This window comes from Myzus persicae, unplaced genomic scaffold (assembly GCF_001856785.1).
Source record: "Myzus persicae strain clone G006 unplaced genomic scaffold, MPER_G0061.0, whole genome shotgun sequence".
NCBI lineage: Eukaryota > Metazoa > Arthropoda > Insecta > Hemiptera > Aphididae > Myzus > Myzus persicae.
Window position 1 is genome coordinate 115,668 of NW_019104189.1, and position 22,216 is coordinate 137,883.

Sequence of the window (22,216 nt, forward strand, 5' to 3'; positions counted from 1 at the left end):
TTCTTATGTTTAGATCTACTAGATAATCGTCAATAATATTTAATGTTCCTTTAGATCTCAAAGTCTTGTGGCAGGCGCATGCATACTCACGATTTAGCTAAAAATTGGAATGTATGAAATTAACTCAACTGTTAATATGCGCGTGTACAGTGCATAATTTTTATTGCTGTAAGGTCGATCGAAGGTCGAAAACTAAAAAAAAAATCGTGCAATCTAATTACTCGGAAAATCACATTTAATTGCTCTAAAGTCGACGGTTGTTTAATAGGTATAACTAACACCATCGAATTTACATTTGTTAAACAACAACAGCGTTACATTTTACCGGAATTATTCGTGAGTAAGGTGAATCGACGAATATTATTTTTCTTTCTATCAATGTTATAACCTCGTAACCGTGTTATCCACTAAATCCCGTAGCAGACTTTTTTTCCCCATGAAAACGAGAGTGCTCGCTCATCCAACACGATGTATTCGACTACTCGGTCGGATACACTTGGACTCCTTCGTCTGTTTATTTCAATAATATATCCTTCTTTAATATGTCACAGACGACCGACCTAAACCGTTAAGATACGTATGTTCTCGAAATTAAATTTAAGCGATTAGATTTTGAAAATGATCTAATATCTTGAAAAACATTTGATTAATTAGTTTACAGTTATAATTTTAGTCATTCGTAATGATCTAGTAATAATCGAGGTAATAATTGTTAATCATTTCAAATTAAACACTCGAGAATAAAACAATTTTTGCCGACAATATAGTAAATGTTGAAATCTGCACTTTTAACAAAAAAATAATTTCTTATGACATGTTTTAAAAATTATTTAAATTTTATCCCAATACCAAATTAGTTTAATAATTCGGACTATTTTCAAAATATTTAGGTATCATTTGTGCTATACGCGTGTATGACATTGTTGTTTATATTTTGACCAGTGCCATGGTTTGTCTATTGCATAGATGTAGAATTCTATTGCTATATCCAAATCATTATTCATGCGTAAACCTGATTATATTATATTATGTATTTCACTCGTGACCAGTTTGGCCAACATCCGATAAACATATTAAATTTGTGACATAAATACTAACACGTATGATAATTGATATTGGATAATGTTTTGTTAAGTAATTTCTTCACGAACAGCAGAATACTTTCTTCTCAAACAAATAGTGGTTAATAGTATTTTCTAATTTTTCCTATATTCAATGTAATTCAATTTATTTCTGTAATCCTATGTTTAATCTGTGAATAGACGTCATATAATAATTGTTTTTCAATTATTTCCACCCAACTATTTTGCTGTGATATGAATTGAAATGTTTGGAAGTGGACTCCAATGTTGTTTTTAGGTATTTATTTTTTTCAAATATTTATCGGTAATACATTTTAGTACAGCTCGAGCTATTAGACAGTATGAGAAGTAGATTCAGTTTAAATTAAATTTTTTATTCAAAAATCATATTGTAATTATTTGGTTATTGACCTCAGTGTAATGAACAATGACGTTTTTATGCATTTATAACTATAGTTTTCCAGGTTGCGACTACAAAACGTGTATCAATGTCTATTGTCTTAAGCAATGATCTTTAATATTATAAAAAAAACGTCATTGTTTCGTGTTGTATACAGACGCACAAAAATACCGGAAATTCTTAACAAATTCCTAGGTTAATTTTGAGATTCCTCATTATCATTATATTTTAGTTACCAACATGAGGTTATTCGACACAATAATGTGTTTCACAATAACATGGTCAAAACTTAAAATCCATTAACGAAACGCTTTTAAATGTATTGTTGAAAAAATGCTCTCAAAGGAAAAAAAATCGTCCTCATTAACCTATTTTTGAAGAGCATGTTTTTCATTTCGAATGAATACAACGGTATATAATAAATGTGAAATACATTAAATAATTAATTGCCTAATTAATGAGTAACGGAAATGTTCCAAATGTCACTTAACAGAAGCTTACTAAATTATAGAAATTAGTTAACAAAATTGTTCGGCATAAATGAAACAGGTAGATGCTTATTTAAACATTCCATTACAGAATAAATATCCTATAACATTTGACCATTTGATCAAACAAGAATTGTTACAAAAGCAAGGAAAAATCTAATTAATTGTTTTGAGTAGGTGTTATATTTTTTTTTTTAAATCCTGAAATATTTCTACAGGCGAAAAAGAGTTAATAGATTGTAGTTATCGTTTAATTGATTATTCGTTTTTAACTAAAAAATAGGTTAAACAATTCTACAATTGGTATTATTTTACACCGAATATTATGTACGCGATCAAATAAAATCGAAATACATAAATTGAAAACATTTTATTGGATATATTATGTGACACTATTGGGGATTATATAAAAGTATACCTTAGATAAGACATATATTGCAAACAAAAGTTATAAACCTCTATCGATTTCTCATTATTCTGCAATATTTGACAGTTAAACCGTCAAACCGTATGTGGAATAGGTACAACAGTCTGAACTCTAAATGGATATTTACTTATTTCAAATTCTATAAATATCTCAGCGAAATTGTCCAATCGATTATCGCGCAAATCTTCTATTGAGAAATGTCACGATCATTTTCGTTAGTAGCCATCTATATTTCCGAGACAGAACACGTTTTAAATGAAAAATGTTTGAATTCATCGACACAATATCGACGGTATTATATAATATTATACATCCGTGCAAATTGATATTTAACTTTTTTTTGCCGATCGTTTTTTTATGTATCTACCTATAACCTACCTATATTGTACTAAATCGTCTTCACACAACGGACGGTTGCGACCGACTGACCGACACGTGATAATCCGTAAGATCATTGTAATGGGATTTCTAGGTGTACACGAGCGGATAAAAAAATAAATAAACGAAACGGACTGCCACGAAAAAAAATTTCGCACATCTAGTTAACGTGGAAAAAAATAATAAAAATGAGGTACCACAAGAGTATGACTATTGAAATACTATAATAATATAATACCTGCTACTCGCCATTTTATAGAGTGGAACCGTTTACACACAGTGATGGTTCAGGTCCGTTTTACCGGAAATAATGTGATTTGCGTGTTATACTCGAAAACAATGTGGCTCGAAAATCGTTCATTGTGTCCGAGAGAATAACCCGCTGCAGTGCAGGTCCGTTCGATATAGTTTATTATTCGATTCTTGTTCATGGTGTGTGTGTGTGTGTGTGTACCTTCGTTATTACGATTGTGGTCACACATGTGTATTTGTTTTATTATATTTTGAAGTTTGTGGAGGCGTTGTTTTTTTCGCCGTGGCACAGGCCATAACGTTTGAAAATATTTGTAATGCCCATAAATAAGTACCTATACACCTATATACGATATACCTATGCGACTATGCAGAACCTATGATATTAAATTGCTCAACTACATTATCCTGAATCACTGCCGATATCGGTCAGTGTCATAAAAACATTCACATCGTTTATTTTCCGTTGCTTAAAATTTAAATCAAAACCGACGAGGAACCCGGTATTTGATTAGATCATTATTTTTGATCGTCTTCCTGTAAATCTTGCGTTTTAAGCGCACAGTATGAATATTTTGAAATTATTTCACAACTATAATATACTTATGTAGTACTATTATTAGAATATCCTCTTTTATTGCATATTTTGCGATTGTATTAGTTTATTATTGGTCGTAAGTGCTTATTGTTAAATTTGATTTTATAATGTAATTGCCATAAAAAACTAGTGTGATAAATCACTGACAAATTAAACAAACTAATCAAAATTGCACTTTTTTCCTAATAAAAAGTCATTTAAAAATTCTTATTGACGTATTGTTCGTAGTTCTACATTGACTTAATTATTATATTATTTATATTATTTTTAAATAGGTATGCAATACCTAGTATATAATATAATATAGGTACCTCAAAAAAATATATAGGTAGTTACTTGTTTTGTATACACATACGCATGTATACCTAGATTATCGGAGGAATATATTTTAATATAATGTAGGTATTTGATGTTGATTTGCGTACTCAGTTGACTTATATTTTATCTCGTAGGTTTTTATTATAATTTTTATTTACTGCACTTTTTCAAATTTTAAATATCTCATTATACGAATCAAATTAAAATACATTAAAATAATAAATTCAATAAAATGTTTGCATGAGGGCACAATTTATTATGGAATGTTCTATATGAAACGTGGATGTGAATTTTTTTTATTTATTATTGAAAATATGATTGTAAACAATTTCTATCAGATACCCACTTACTTTTCACGGATGTTATAACATTTTTCCAATTACATCGTCTACAAATAAAACAATTGGCCATTTTATTTTTATACTTAATGCATGCATAAAAAATTCGAAAATGATCTCATGACTGATATAACTTATTAGTGAGTAGAATCAAAAACCTATTTTGAGTTCGACGAAAGCTGGATTTTAAGGGTACTCTAATTATTTTATTGATATGACCTCTCTCTGATCGTCATTTGGATTTATAATGGATTCTCTCCAGGATTTTCGTCCACGTAATACCATACACTCCTATTTTGATGTGTCATATGATTTTTTTGATTTCTGACAATGGGCGTGAAATGTCATTTGAAAATATACGAACACGCGAAATATATGTTTTCCGCTCACTAACACGACGAGACCATTTTCAAAGTTTGTTTGGAAAACACGGACACACCTTATTATATAATAGGTACACCTTGTGATATTAGAATTTTTCCAGTGTATAAGAGAAGGTATGTGCATATGTGTGTAGATCGTATTTTATATATTATAATGATATGCAACATTGGAGCCAGCCGTTCATCGTGGTGAACGTATCTGAGTAGCGTGATGTAAACAAGTCTGCACCCGGTTCGATGTAGCTATATAGTGCATAATATACACCCAATGTTGCGTGATGACATTTTATCATAATAATAATATGTAATCAACTATATTATGTATTGTAATTCTTAAGGGAGGAAGGCAGTGTTTTAATCTTTTCGTGTATACGTTATGTACCTATTATATTAATTTATTACCATTATAAACCTTATGATAAATTAATCGCATCGATTATTAAATGCACCTATAGTACCTACCTATAATATTATAAACACCGTTGATATTCTGTTCTTTCGCGCAGTGCAGCAGCTGTTGTGCAATCGGGTTTTTACATGTTTAATTTCCAACGAGAGATATTATAGCAATATATTAGAAAGCAAAATGACTGCCGGGCGAATCGATCGAGTGTACGACGGTCGACGACTATATGCGTTCCCATTTGTATGATACATAATATAGTTACCGGTGACTTACGAATGTCACTAATGTGAGTCACTGGGTGAAAGAAATGCTCTGTACAGAGCCTACGTGTCTATTAGTATATGTTCATCGGGACTTTGAAGTGCAGTGGGTTGCACAATGCATTTTTCGCGGTCTGTGGCGAAATGTTTGACGATTCTTATACGTTATCATACTATTGAGGTGTGTGTGTGTGTGTATTAAAACAATATAGGTAGAACAACAGATTTATAATATTCTGTGTTATGCGCGTTTTATTATTATATATTATTATGACTATGATTTTTCACTCGTGCATTATAATAAGGGCCGCCACGCGATGACAATGTCGCGGGAACAATCGAGTAAAAGCTCTCTTGAATATCACACCCGCAGCCTACGCTTATACAAATCCACCGGACGGAGAGTAGAAAAAATTCTCGCGAAAGTCGACTGCGGTGACGACGACGCATTTCGTAACACCGACCTTCGTCGTCGAGAGAATAAAAATACCTAGTACCTACGTAGGTATTCGCATTTCGCAGAACACATGCCCCGAGCCTCCGATGTTTGTTTGTCACAACAATAAATTAAATAATTACATTATTTAATAATTGTGTCGTTTAAACTCGATTCGACGGTGACATAGGTAATAGCCTGCAATAGGTACTGACGTCATTTTTTTAGATTACGGGAAATAGTATTATAATTGTTATCCCTATAGTATGATATAGCATTTACTCGACGACTGTAAATCGGAATTAGGCTCACGCCCGGTGTCTACATGGTGTTAAATCGATATTCTTTTTCGATTTGGCATACAAGTTTTTACTTAAAAAAAACTACCAATGCAACGACTATCGGTAAAATTTAATGTTGGTTATAAAGAGCCGATAAAAAATTGTCTGCTAATTAGGTATGAACGCGCGCTCGTTTTGAACACGAAATTCGGATGACTAATCTCTGTTGTGAGTGACACGTACGCAGTATGTCTGTATTAATATTTTAAGCATTGATTGCGTATTCGTGTATATTATTAAACGTATTTATTTATAAGCTTATAACCATTAGGTTAATATAAACAACCTATTGGTGCGTGCGAGCGTTTGGTATATTATAATATAGCCATTGGCCACGGAGAACGCCCTTTTTTATCTGACTGATTTTTTCTTTCAAACTAGCGTAGGACTCGCGAAAATTGTATACTCGCAGAATTTATTGTACCTACGTAATTCACTGCAGAGTACACTAAAAAGTAAATATACCTAAAATGTAAGACAATGTACAATATTATTTATTAAGAATGTAATAAATAATTGCAGTTTTCTCAATATATTTGTATGAAATATTCATTCAAGTTTCTACGAAAAAATATGCTCTTGTGAAAATTACATTATGAGAAATTTATATAAAACTACCATTAGTTGTTTCTTAAACTTTGTTTATTTTACATATTTTACTCTGCGTTTCCACGAACCGGGAGTCTATTCGGAACTTGAACGATGCTTACACTACACCGTGATGGCGTTTAATAAAATATTATGGTAATCACTAATTTAATTTACGAGGTTTCCGACCAAACAAATGTTTACCTAACAGTTTATTATTTAAATTCCAAACTTTCACGATCGCGAACGTTTTCTTTTCGTCTGCACTTCTGCTCTCTCCGTACGGAAAGTACGCCGCTCTCCACCCCGTTGTTACCCTTTCTTCTTCTTTTTTCCATCGTGAAAGATGCACTCTAAGATTACTGCTGCAAATGAGAAGGGTTTAGATTAGGATCCTATAAACAGCTATGTACTATGCTCCCGAACTCCCGAATAAGATTTTCTGCAGCGTTGGCTCTGATTACAAATATTAAAACATAAATACCTGTGGCTGTGGGATACAGAGAAAAAAATATGAATAGGTATAAGTGCCAAGTATTTTCTTTTGTACACTCGATGTGTATTTCCCACAATAATTATCAACACAATCTTGATGGTATACGGTCTGTTCATCCGTGGGTATACGCGTGGTATGAATATTCGGTATAGTGAAGTTCAAATTTACCGTTTTTATCCAGTAATATTGCGTGTATTAAATGCAAATGTAAAACATGAAATAATATTGTACTGTTCTAAAATATATACCACCCCATAAGTACTATGTGTTACTACTGCATGCAGTGAGTGTAGGTTGGAACGACGCTACTGGTTCGATATTTGTATGAATGTATAACATTTGGCAACTCAATAAAAAAAGAACCATAAATATTTAGGGAATTAGAAATGAAAATATTCTCTAAAAGCTTTCGCTCCTAGATCGGTGTGATTGATACACTATATTTACTTGTGTGCAGAACTTTCTATCGTGAAATATTAGATAAAGAACATATGGCGTTTTGAATGGCTGATTTACATTCTAAATTGGTTCAAACAGTTTGGAACGTATGGTCGAAAACCCGTTTCAAGTTATTATAATTATCATCATATTATAATTTACACACACAGAAGAATTGAAAAATGAAACAATTGATTGTCACGAAAGCGGAATACACCTTTTGAAAGTGTTTCGCTCCGAATCCGACCCCGGCATATTGTCGCAAGCTCGAATTTCTTTGGATTTCACTCTTCGGACCCTTCAAAGTCGTCTATAAACAAAACTCGAGTTATCGTTTGGCAAAATCGTAAATGTAAGTGATATACTGATATAGGTAGGCCATATCGTATTATAGTAACTGTATAGAAATGAACGAATGTTTACTCTGGCTTATGTTTTTAAAATGCCTTCTCTCGCCAATCACTCTAATATACTATTATTACTTTTTAATAAGACCGACAGTATTTATCTATACGTGATTTATCATTAATTAGAATCAACTACCTATGTAGAGCGTCATAGAACGTGACGTTTATTTCGAAATCTCATTTTATATTGAATCACTTCTGAGTCAATGGTATTTTATTTTCTATGTGCTACTAAAATAATTATTAATAGACATTTATTGCGTTGGTACCTATTTGCATTTAGACTTATCAGATTTGCGCATTTTTACCAATGTAAATAAAAAGCATGTATATACATTGCACATTTTAAAACGTTTTCTTAATTAAGTAATAACTATAAACCGAAAAATTTTTAAACCATAATATTCTATGTATTTACATATTGTGTTAATAATTTTAACATAATTTATTATTTCATATTAGTTAAATGAAAATGCATATAAGACCAATTTCAAGAATTGTAGTTTCTTATACTATGTCTTAATTAAGGAAATAAATCATAAAAAAAAAATATGAGGAAACATGCATTTATAAATTTATAAATGGATAGTTATATAGACAGTGTTGAATGGCGATGTGTGCCTATATCCTTATTATATACTATAAGAGTGCAGTAATAACGAAATTCAAAGAAATGGCAAAATTACAATTTTTGGAGCATTTTTTTTCTTACCCAAAAAATTACCATTTTGCAGTGCACAATAATTTATTATTTACACTGTAGATTGAATAATGAAAAAATAATTAACTATATCAGCTGTGCATAGTATTAATTTTGATGTATTAAAACAATAACAAAAAATTAAATTAAATTAAACTTTGAAAAAAAAAAATCATGAAATCAAATATGAATCCACTGTAAATAATAAAAATACAATATTGCACCGGAGGACGCTTTAAGTGTTATTATTTTATTTTACGCTGCAATCTAAAATACGATCGACGGAAAACTGGTTCAAACATTCCTTTATGTACGCCCGTATTATTGATGGTTTGAATGGAGGGAAATCACATCGGTCGCGGCGACCGCGACGGCGACGGACGAGCCGGATGATCCAGACGATAATAAAAACATATAATATTTGAAACCTTATTACGGTACAATAATATCGTTATATGTACAATGCTATATATATGACGTCGACGCGGCCATTATACTATTATTGTTACACGTCGTATAAAGGTCTCGGGTCCGGCAGAGTACCCACAGTGTGCAACACACCCACATGGGTATAGTGGTAGGTCTAGACGAACGTCGCAGGACATCGGGCGGGGCCGGCTCCTGCAGGATTTCGACCTGCAAAGTGTACACCGCGTGCGCAACACAGACGCCCGACGTGATGTGTATCGGCCGGCGGGACATCCGGGGCGCCGAAGTGCCCACGGACGCGACGAGCGTGGTGTCCTCGGAGAGCCCACGACCGTAATTATCGTGAAATCGAGCGACCACGCGACGCCCATCGTGTGCCGTGTGATGTGTCGCCGTGCCCGGTGCGGATGGCTATTGTAGCGCAAGACTGCACATTAAATACGAGTGGCGGTAAGGTGGGGGGGGAGGGGGAATTACTATACGCCGAAGCGAATATTATCATAAAAGAACACAAATTGTCGATTAGATATTATTGTGTAATTAGATTCAGCAGCAGCAGCCCCGTCGCAGCAACTAGTCCGTACTATACGATGTTTGTGTTGAAAGGTCAACGAGCTCGCGGGTTCGTTCGTCGACGTCGGCGGATTCGGGTGCGCACACGTCGACTGTGTACGGTTCCTGTTGAGTTTGTCTAATTAGACATCGAGACCTAAAAACGTATAGCACACGTCTCGAAGACGTATACAATAATAATAATATTATTATTATTATTATTATTATATACACCACTCGGAAACGGGTTCGTCTCTCTCGGGTTTACAGCTATTCGAACTCGGAACTTCAAAAGCAATCATCTGCAAACAATGACCTTTCCGTACACATGTATTAAGCGCGTATACACCGTCGAATATTAAATATTAATATATCGTATTATGTATTTATCGCATGCACTGCTGCCGTATTTTAAGAGGACGTAACGCCCACATTTATTATACATAATTTACTGCCAGCGTTCGTCTAATTAGCGATATATCAAGACATTTCACTAAGCGAAATCGAAACTGTGACGTCTAGGTTTTAATATTTAAACATTTATCGTCAAAATTGAATTGGAGAATGTTTCAGAGACGGTTTAGTGTGTTTTTTCGTAAAACGTTATCTTACGAAGAAGTTACAGTAAGAAGTAAGTAGTACTTTTTATTGTACTATTCTGTGTAGGTATACTACTACAAAAACTATTATTGCTTATTTACTATAATTGTAATGGGCGATTAAACTTTAATATTAACATATAGACGCTACAATTTTGATTTTGCGCAGTGGGGCTTGCCATATTTCTCGTTCCTCAAACGGATAATACTATAGTAATATACACTCGAATATCACGTCCTCTCAATAATATAATATCATACCTATTATTACTTTTACGTACCGCAATAATTCCAGTACCGGAAGACCGGATATTGATCTTGTGCCGAGTTTTCACGCGTATCCACGATGATATGCAATATTGGAAGGTACACCTAAAACCTATACAGCATTATTATAGGTTCTAGCACTTATAACGATTATATTATATAATCACGTTAATGTATTTGGAGCATGTTGTGTCACGCCCAAAGTTTGCAACTCGAATTCCGTGCAACGTGTGGTCGTCTGTCTAGTCGAGCACATCATCAGAGTTTTCGAAACAATCGCCGAGTGTCCATAATATTATTATATATATATATATATATATATATAATATATATAGACTTAAACGTGTATCTTGTGATATTATTTTATGGGTACAAGACTGCTGCCACAGCAATAGTAATGCTTGTCCTTCGACGGAAAAGCATAAAATCACGCAGATGCGAAACAACAATCTTGTGGCGTCATAATTTGTTTTCGCCGGACAAAATTGAATTCCACGTGTACCTACGTACAATAATATGATATAATAATACTATATATACATATAAGTACTATATACTACCAGGCACTCGTATTATATGTTACACGTTTGTCGCAGCACAATAGAACGGCTCGGTAATTACCATTATTATATTATTTTTTCCCCTCAGCCTCTCTCGCTCTCTTTTCTGTGTGATGCGAATATAATATAGCAATGATAATGTAATCATCGAGTGGTCAGGGAAGGACGCGTAGGTGTAGGTATACGCACGATTGTCAACGAAGAAACTGGCGATACGTCGTGATACCAACGATAATGACAAATTACTATGGGTACAATTATTTAAGTCCAAGGCAAGCCTCGGATAATAAAAAATTAATATCTTATTATAATATGTTTATGAATTCGCGTCATTATACCCGTGCTAATAATATTATATTCACGCGTTTGACGTAAACTCGGATCCTCGTTACGGCGCGCGTGTAATAATATGATAATAATATTATATATGTCACGACGCTTTGTGCCAAAATATTGGCGGAATTTATTATAACATTTACGAAATGACGCAACATAAAATAATTGTCCGGTTTTTTTTTCTTATAACGTCAACCTCAACATACGTACGTTATTTGGGAATTCTGAGAAACGTCAACCGTTCAAAGTAAAATTTTCTATCGAGTTTGTCATGATCGTTATAACGTAAACACGCCACTCTGACAGACTACATACAGAGTTGTTATGGATGATTGCGATGTTACTGTAAAGTACGAGTTTGTGAATCATCTTTTTTAAAAAACCAGAATTCTTATTCTTAATAAGTAGATGTAGACATAATATGTTGTATCGATTTTGCGATATGTATACCTCAATAAACATATTATCATTGCTTGGTGTATATTAAAATTATATATTATGTATATAGAGAAAGGAAGTGGATTTTTATTCGCAGTGAACGTTTTTCAATTTGATCGAAGAAAAGAAAAATACATAGCACAATGGTGTGTTTGGGGTACCTAAAATATATTGTGCATCGTATGGTATTCGATTGGACCGTATAAATTTCACAATGTTTAACAATATAATATGTAATAACATGTATTTACCCTAAATTTGGACCGGCGATAAGTGTACTAACACACTACGTATAAAACGTTAAAATTGTAATGTTAACGTCATAATACGCATGTTAAACGTTAAAATTGTAATGTTAACGACCCGAATATTTACGTAATAACATTATAATAATGTAACATCGCAAGAGACTGTTAATTTGTTCACTCGGCGAATAAAACAGCGTAGATGGTATAGTGCTGCAATAATATTATTATTATGATGTTCAGCCGTGTTTGACGTAAAAAAAAAAATCGTCCCGTTCTGCAAGGGTATAGAGGGAGGTAGTGTATTGGATCGAAGATGTCTGCACTGATCCTAATTATTAGTGTCGTTATTCGATTTATGTTTCACGGATTCCCTGCAAAATAGAGGCACTGATGAACGAGTATTGTACTGCGCATAACCATAATACACCTATTATAGGTAATATTATACACGACGCGTTTTACGTGCCAATTTTCGACTTGCCGCGTGCAGATTATATCGATATCATTATTATTATTATTTACTATCATTATATATATGCCGTATAAACACAGCATAATAATTGACTATTATAGTTTGTCGGATACTAGCCAAATCTGTTTTAATTATACAACTGCGGATTGTAATTTATACGATGACGCTGCAGTGTATATAATATATATAGGACGAGTCGACATACTATCGACGCCGTGCGAACGTTTTACAGAAACCGCATAATAATACCACGATGGAGATCAATAACAATATTTTTATAGACAACGATTTTGGAACGTCGAAGAAAAACAAAATTAACACTTAAACCGACGCTCGATGATAAAAAAAAAATTGTAAAAAAAGCTCTAGTCACGATTGCTAAATAGGTATGCCGGCTGCAGTTGTGTAGTGTTATATATAGTCGTCATCGGAGGCCGCGTGCAGATGAGCTCCAAATAATAAACGGCTAAGCACAGACCGTCGTCCTTGGCGTCGTCGGAGATGTGTGAACCGGATGCTGCTGCGATGGCTTTTGACTGGCGAATTTCAATGCTCACACGTCGCTCGTTTCCTTATCTCGCCTCTGATTCTCCTGCTGTTACAATGGGTTAACCTCACGATTACGTCCACTCCCCCGCTCGTCATCTTCATTTCATACAATAATATTCTTCTCTATTTTATCCGCCGCTGCAGTTGCACATAAACGTGTGTAAAAGGCGGCCGCGACCGGTGTTTTCGTCGGTTTCCCATGGTGGCGAGCACGCCGCCGCCCCCCAGTAATGCGTGCGTAATTTTCATTTATTTTTTCTATCCGGCGAGAGGAAAATCGCGTTTCATCGTACGTGCGAAATACCACGCGTATCGTTATATTATAATAATGTAACATTATTGTGTATATTATATGTACATTTGTATATAAATATAATATAATATTTATCACGTACGACGACTACGCAATCCGTGTCGTACACATTATTATATTATATATTGGTACGGCCACCGTAGATTCGCCTACATACGAGGGAATAACACGGCTGTCAATAATAATGCACTCGCGTATATAAGCGACAGCTGCAGGATAACGGTGTTACCATCATCATCCGATCTCCTCTATACCTAGGTATAAAATCGCTTGTCGACACATTATTATTATTATTATTATGTATTATTGTATACACACACTCGCGCTCATTGCGGCTTGTGTGTTTCTCTTTTCCCCGTGTCCGGACATAAGAGTGTTCGTAATTGCAGTTTTCACACAGTTTTCTAGTATACAGGTGCCTGTGCGTGAGTATATATAAATATATATATATATATATATTTGATGCACAGCAAATGTGTATAATATGAGCGCTCCACGAATACACCGTTAAGCCGTCGTGTGTATAATACGATATCCGTTCTCCCGCATGACGCACGCATCGTGTACATATGACCCGCGGTGGTTCGCGGTGGAAATCGTAAGTATTACCAGCTCCCGGGTCTCGATTGAAGTACGAGTTTTCGACGTTTTTCAACTCAATTAGTAAACACAAACTAACGATATTAGTTGGTAGGTTATTTCACGATCTGAAGAAATTTGCCGCAGGTAAACAATGATTTCTGTAATATTGTCACAGTCGAAAATCATACAACTCCGAAGGGAAAGAAATTCTTCACTGGTTTTTCGTCCAACCAATAACGGTCATCGCAGATTTTTACAAAAGTGCAATTCGCACATAAGGTGTTTTGCGTTTTAAATTTTAGTACATTTCAATCGAGTTCGTTCCGAACTGTCTTTCGATACGTCTTCGTCTTGCTATTCCTCGTTGGCTATTCGAGCAACTAGGAACCGCGGACACAGCGGATCTAAGAATAATCTTTCTCCTGATATATACTCGTAGGAAACTCGCCGACAGCGCATTTCTAATAAGTTATAATATATATATATATATATTATAAACTACATAGAACTTTACAAGTCACGGTCGCCAAATATGGAGTTTCCTCGCCAGTTTCGGCGCGACTCCCCCGAACGGTTAATAGCAGCCTGTGTGATGAAAGTTTATATGCATATACATCATAACGGCGAATTATGTAGCGGAGGGAAATAAAACATTCCCGTCTCTTATACTAATATCACTGTTCACACGACGAGAGTTCTCCTCTACAATCTCTCAAACAGCGTACATAATAATATCGTACATGCCTATATATTATATTGTAACCCGAACGCGTGTGCGGCACCGTTTTATAGCGTTTCTAGCGGACGAACGCCCAACACCGTGTTTCCGGGTAATATTACACTTACGTTGGGCATTACTCGGTGGTGGAATATAATACAGTATAGGTTTATGCACATACTCTCTCGCGAAATCAAACGGACCGCGTGTCGGTTTGCCGGCGCTGAAAGCTTACGTACGAGCACGCGGTAATAATAAGCTCGTATTTCTATTATTCCAGACGGGGGGGGGGCGGGGCGTATATTATTGTATGACGACGCGTATTCGGTCGTGTTAGGTTTGGTCCATTGTTTATTCGCTGACGGACAAATGAGCATGCTGTATCATTATATAACACGCTATGTATGTATATAATATTATATTATCATTTACACACTACGTGCAGTGCGGTAATTTAAACGCGGCGCGGAGACGGCCGTAGTGTTCATATTTTATAGTGGGTGAACCTCAAGTCCGGACCTCCCGTCTCATTATTGGAACGAGTAATTATATCAAACTAATACTCGTAATACCAAACCAAATGTTGATAAATACTTTTTGTTGTAAATTGCGCAACATTTTTTTTGGTCGACGAAATTGTGTACAGTTGGTTGTACATAGTTCGATAAGCAACTATATGGTTAGTGTAATAATAATTTACTTTCTTTTTCATTGTTGTCGATGTATCTTTTAAAACTCTTTTGTATGAATGTTTATAATTGGAAATTTACTTTCTTTTTCATTATTATTATCGTCATTATTACATTATATTGTGTATGCCATTAATTAAAATTAAAACTGTGTACCACATATCGGTTACAGACCAATGTGAGTACACTATAATTTATTAAATATATTATATCGTGCGATCAAATAGTGGTTCTCTATCGTTTTTCTTAGACCCCTCCCTCATTGAAAAAATCCTAGTTGCGCCACTGGTACTCCGTACTCATTCGTATACTTATCTCCGATCCAGCAACCGTATGGTTGTCGGCCAGAGGGCAATCCCCGAGCAAAAGTCCAATAGGTATATTGGTATATATAATCGATGTGATCGTTGATACGTCTACACATGGTATATAATATTTTATTTTATACGTTTTAACAAGCAGCGTGACAGTATATTTTGATAAAAATATTTGTCTCTCAGTGCCTGTTGACGGAAGATGGCAAAATATGTGCAATGCTCTGTGCCCGACATTTTTGCAGACGAAAAAAATTCATCCAACGGTTCTAATTTTGTGTCTGCTTTCGATGATATTTATATGATATTTTACCGTGATTTCGTGTACCGCGCAGCGTGTATCATTATAGTAGCGCAGGTCGTCAAACATTATCGCGGCTTAAGAGGTTCTGCAGAGTGCGTTTTAGTTAAATAACTATACGCTCCATATAACGTTTATTGCGACCGCAAGCTGTGTGTAACTGGGAATCAATATTTATTTTTTGAAACACTACCCCAATAAAAGTCATATATATTACAAAACATATAAAAATCGTTTTAGCCCGCTATTAAACTGTCGTCGGCAAAAACCAACCGAGGTTTGGTGATGCGCACGAAGGGGAAGAAAGAGTATCGAACGGGTCGTGCACGTGCTATACGTATATAGCTATTATTTCTTCGGTGTGTACAAAATAAAAGACGCTCCCGGTTTTATTTTTCTCTTATATAAATCGGTGTACACGGTCTAAAGAAGACGCTTCGGGGAGATAATCGTTATACTGGCGTCTAGGAATAAGAAGATGTTTTATACCTGTATATGATATACGCGGTGCGCATTGTGTCAGCAGTACTATATATACCGGCGTACAATGGGCGGCACCGGCCGGTGAGAGAAGCCTCGCACTGTATGATGGCTGCAAGACGTGAGCAGGAGTTCTTTGTAGTTCGTAGAGGAACCCATATATTTTTGTGAGACACCGCGCGTATAGACGAGGAGAAGATGTATAATAATAATTATGAACATCGGGGTACTACCTGCAGGTACCTACCGCACACTCGAACAAAAAAAAAATATATATATATATATAATAATAATATAAAATAATAAAGCTAAAGAAAGAATAAATGGTTATTTTTTGAAGGAAAAAAAACTTACTACACGCGTATTATTTATGGACATTTTGAACACAACGATACGGTACGATTCAGAGTATCAACTTTGAACGTGTCTCGTGTGGATTTTCGAGGCACGGGTCTTATACTTCGGTCTCGGTCATCCTATTATTGGAAGATTCGAAAAAGAGTCTTAGACGATGTATCATCAATACTCGTAGGCTATCGGAAGAGCGGATCGCTGCAGCCAGCACGCTTTCTTTGAACGGTTCGTCGACCTCTCGTCGAACACGAACGACGCGACGACGTGTACGCACATATACCCTTCGTAATTATAATTATGTAAAGCGGCTGTGAAGGAGAAAAAAAAATGTGATTTACCCATGGTGGATATTATAATTATTATATACGGTGCATTATACCTTACACGTATTGTGTGTCATTAAACAATATAGGTAGGTATACGTACGAAACAGTACCTTTTATCCTTTCCTATATAGCTATTATACAAATGATTTTACAGCGAATGAGAAAAAGTTGAATTTTACTCGGCAAACAGCTTGCACACACTCACATTTTAATTGTGATTTTGATATTTTACGTGATTTGTGCAGTCTTATAATATATACGTTGGTCAACTATTGCTTGACCCCAACTTGTTCGGGGGACTTTCGCCGATCGTTGCGCAACTACAGCCGTGTACGACACCGCGTGGTCTATAACCGCAGGATTTATTTTTTAAAATTTGATTTTTCGATAAACCCCGGTGTAGGAGCGTCGCTATCGGCTTGTCGGTTGCAGTTAACGCCAACCTTCAAACCATACCGGCCATAATTTATCACCGGGTTTGGCAGGTCTCTAACAGTAGGTATACGTGGTGTCAAATCTCGCTGTGGCATGTATTTTTTATGACGTGGTGTCCAAAGGTCATAGGGCATAGATCATAAACGATGATGAATTCCAACTGCGCACGATATCCATCAATATCCGTCATCGATCCTCTCGCGCGCGCATTTATCAATAATAATCATCGAGATTTGAAAAAAAAATGTATCATATTATTATAATCATTATAATATATTATTATGTTGTGCACATATTACATGTTTTACCGTCGGCCGCCCCTGTTGCGCAACCGACTCGACTTTAGGTGTGTGTGTGTGTGTGTGTGTATGTGTATGTGTATGTGTGTGTATTAGTTGTCGTCGGCGTGGCTGCCGTGAGAGGCTGTTTACCCATTTCAGGTCATGCGTCGCGCGTTACCCGTAGGCGAAAAGAGGGAGAGCTGCGATCGCCCGTTTCCCGAGCATGTTATACTTTTGTATTATTATACTTCTACAGACACACACACACGCACAAAACATATACAATAGCACCAGTACCAGTACAGTAACGGTGTGTGCCGTATGTGTGTAAATGTAATTTTTTTACGGTGTATATACCGTCGTCGACCATATAAATTAGATGAAGAAGAAAAAAATAAGAAGAGACGAGAAGAATAAACCGACTCCATATAATAATAATAATAATAATAATAATATATAATACCTGAAAACACCTGTATTTATTATTATTGTTAATGAGGAATGCGCGCTCGGCCCCTCCCCGAGACCGCTCTAGCCCCACGCCCCGCGGCCGAGTCGCGCGCACGGGACATCGTGACTCCCCGCGGTACCGCATGCACCACCGTTTGCCGCGGGGTTGACGGGTGTAGGTTAGGCACACACACACACGCACACACACACACACACACACACACACACACACACACACACACACACACACACGCACGCAAACACACACACCGAGGAAAGCCGAGTGTAACTATGTTGACCGTCGCGTCTACAATATTAAGGTAAACACGACCTCGAGCAAGCTGGTGCTGCTGCTGCGAGTCGTCGAGTCGTCGGGTAAACGACAAATATTTATTTTTCGTAAAATAATAACGCCGTTTGCGAGGTTTTTTTCCCCCGGTGTGTTTGCCTTAACCCGATTGACGTTTTCGAGGTTTTCGAAGCGTACCCATACGTATACCCCGTCTGTGTGGTTATGTCATGCATTTTACGAAACGGCGAGGTAAACGTAAATAATATACAGGTAGACAGGTAGTTTATGTATATTATCATAATAAAATCGTGTCGCGCAAAGTGTTAGGTATATTACATTACTGCAATAATGCACACACTAATCGTGTGTCAAGAAAAGAATCCTGTTTACCCTCCGAGTGCAGTTAGACGTGGCGACTCGCTCAAAACGCAGTCGTAGTCGTATTATTATAATGAGTGACATTAACATAAATAATTTATCGGAGTTTTGATTAAGATATTTGAAGTACAGGTTGTCTATCCCTATACGTGGCAACGCGACACCGTTGAGATTACAGTCTTACGTTTATATTATCATAAATATTGTACGCGTTTCATGTATATATTACAATATGATTGTATTATGAACGAGAGAGTATACCTACGTAATTAATATTTATTATACGAAATGAAGACGTACCGAGTTAAAAAAAAAAAAATAATAATAATAATAAATGAATAAAGAGCGGCTTTAAACCTTTTTACGTAATTTAAATAAAACACTTATATTTACAGTGCTGGAATGCGCATAGCTTCTATATTTTGACTTTGAACAAAAAATCGTTCCCCGTTAATGCACAAAACGTATTAAATGGATAGAATAACGGTTTGTAGTAATAAGACTTTGGAACAAAACATTTTTTCGCTTTTCTAGTTAAGCTCTTCGTTAAATATGTGTCTATTGTGAAATTCACGAGCTTGAGGGTAGTATAATAGCATTCATCACGATTTAAAACGTCACTTTAATTACGAAAATAGTTACTATACAGACGGGATCACGCCTTTGTTTATGATAAATATTACCGTAGTGTACTGTGTATATAGCTATCCATAATATATAGGTGCATATACTTCTACAGTCGCTGAATTAAATCACAGAATAATATTATATAATCTGGCCACCGTAAATATGATTTACATAGCATACCTATATTATGAGTATGATAAATGATAATGATGTGCATCAAGAATTCAAGTGAAAAAAAGAACTTTAAAAATTGGGACTGAGAAAAATGTTAATATGGCAACATCGATGATATTTGCAGTTAAATTTTTTTTTTTGTATGATTTGAGAATTGAGGAGAAAACGTAAAAAATATTTTTACATAAATTATTTTTAAAAAAATATCCAAAATGTTAAATAGTTGTTAGTTTATTACCTTAAAATGTTATTAATTTGCTCAGTTAGGTTTCAGTATAATTTTTTTTTAAATATCAAAATATAAAAGTGCAATAAAAGTAAAAATCCAATCTCAACAATATTATGCATTCATTGAAAATATTCACTAAAACTGTTCTAAAGCCCTGAATAAATTCATATCGAATTTAATGATTTCTCCCACATCTATCTATATTAACTTTCCAAACAATTCACGTAGACTCTGCGTTGTTGTGTCGGTAGCTTTTTGTATCATTCGTTCGCGATTGAGGCCAGATGGGAATGCATCTCAAGGCGAATACTATATTATATTGGGGCATGGGACTTAACAGGTACATCTGCGTATTATATTTTATTTGGAAAGTAAATGTACGAGAAATCATCCGTTTCCGGATTCCAGAACAGTTAGTGCATATTTTACCTATTTTTGATGAATATATAACTATCAGTGTCTAGAACTTTTCGATCAACGACGCGATCTAAGGGGGGGGGGGGGCTGCTTAGCCGACGACTAGGCGATTCTTTGGGCGATAGGAGTTCCCCGAAAGGTCGTCGTGTTAAAAAATGCACTCTTGTGGCACGCGCGGTCCTAAAAAATGTACGTTTTCATAGGGATGGGCCATGGGAAAAATTCGATGGCAATGACACGTCCGTCCGGCCAAGTTCAAGGGCGTTCAGTCCATCTCACTCGCTCTCTGTCTCGGTGTGTCTCTCTCTTTCTCTCGTTCGCGCGTATATACAGTATTATAATATTGTAATTTACGCCCACCGCGCGCGCCGCAGCCGCAAAATACGGTCTAATATATTATGCTTGCGTATAAATGTATAATAATAATAATTACATAATTACCTCACGGACGGGCACAACGCTGTTATCACACACACACACATACACACACACAACAACTAACCGTACGAACGACGTTATTATTTTATTATTAAAGTGCGTAGGTAGGTAGATATTAATAATTATGATAAACAATTTTACATTAACGTTATTATTTTTATGTTTTTTCCCTGTTTTATCGTACTTACTTTACAACCTGTTCGCACGACACCCGAAAGAATGAATTAACCACGCACCGAATTTTCAAGGGAAAACTGAGTACCTAAACGTATTTACAAGTTCGATACGGCAAGAATTACACCACACGAGCGCCACAATTCCCGAACTCTTTACGTAAAAAAACTATTACTGCTTTGAGTTTAAAAACAAAAAACTGTTTAAAACCAACAAAAACAGAATGAAAATAACAAAGAAAAATAAAATGAACAAAAAAAAAATTATACGAAATCCAACCAAGTATTGTATCAAAAAGCAGAACTGAGCTGGTTGATATATACGACGGATTTCACAACAAATATAAAATAAATACCCACTTTCAAGTATATACTGGTGAACAATTTACTTTTAAAAAGCAATCTCGATGCAATTTACATAGTAATAGACCACCAAGGTAAAAGTGAAATTAATCTAAGTGCGCATATGATTCAAATATTTTTTAGTTTTAGATGTTTGCCCACTTGAAAAATGTGTTAAAAATATTTTATTTTAATCGTAGGTTTATGAACAAATTATTTCATACTACGCAAATAATATTTGATATACGTAATAATGAGTAATTATTCAATAAATCAGATTTAATTGACAGTTGCATTACAAATAGGTATTTATAATATTATAATAATAACAATATATAAATTTCAAAACTTAGGCGAAGTCGATCTAATTAATTAAAATAAAATTGTTATTTATTTCAGAATATTATTATTCTTTATGCAATCGATTTGAGTTATTATATTTTTCTTTTTGAGTGCGTTGTAGTCATAAAAAATATAAATTGATGGATTCATAATAGTATAGGTATATTATAGTACCTGTAGGTAGTGTAGTATAGTTACCTATTCGTGCAGTAATATACTTTATTCAATTGTTCACTATTGTTACAATAATAGACAAATAATAGACAAATAGTAACCGATCACATTTTAAAAATATAATGTAAATTCTTAATGAAACCGAAAGTGACTTGGGAAAATATAACAGTGGTGTCTTATTAATCAACCAAAATAAAATAT

The 22,216-nt window shown here is 35.0% G+C and overlaps 1 protein-coding gene across 2 annotated transcripts in view; it reads left to right on the forward strand.

The window, feature by feature from the left end:
• Positions 1-22,216, forward strand: part of LOC111039785 — a 64,169-nt gene that overhangs the window by 15,000 nt on the left and 26,953 nt on the right. The gene's annotated exons all lie outside the window — the stretch shown is intronic.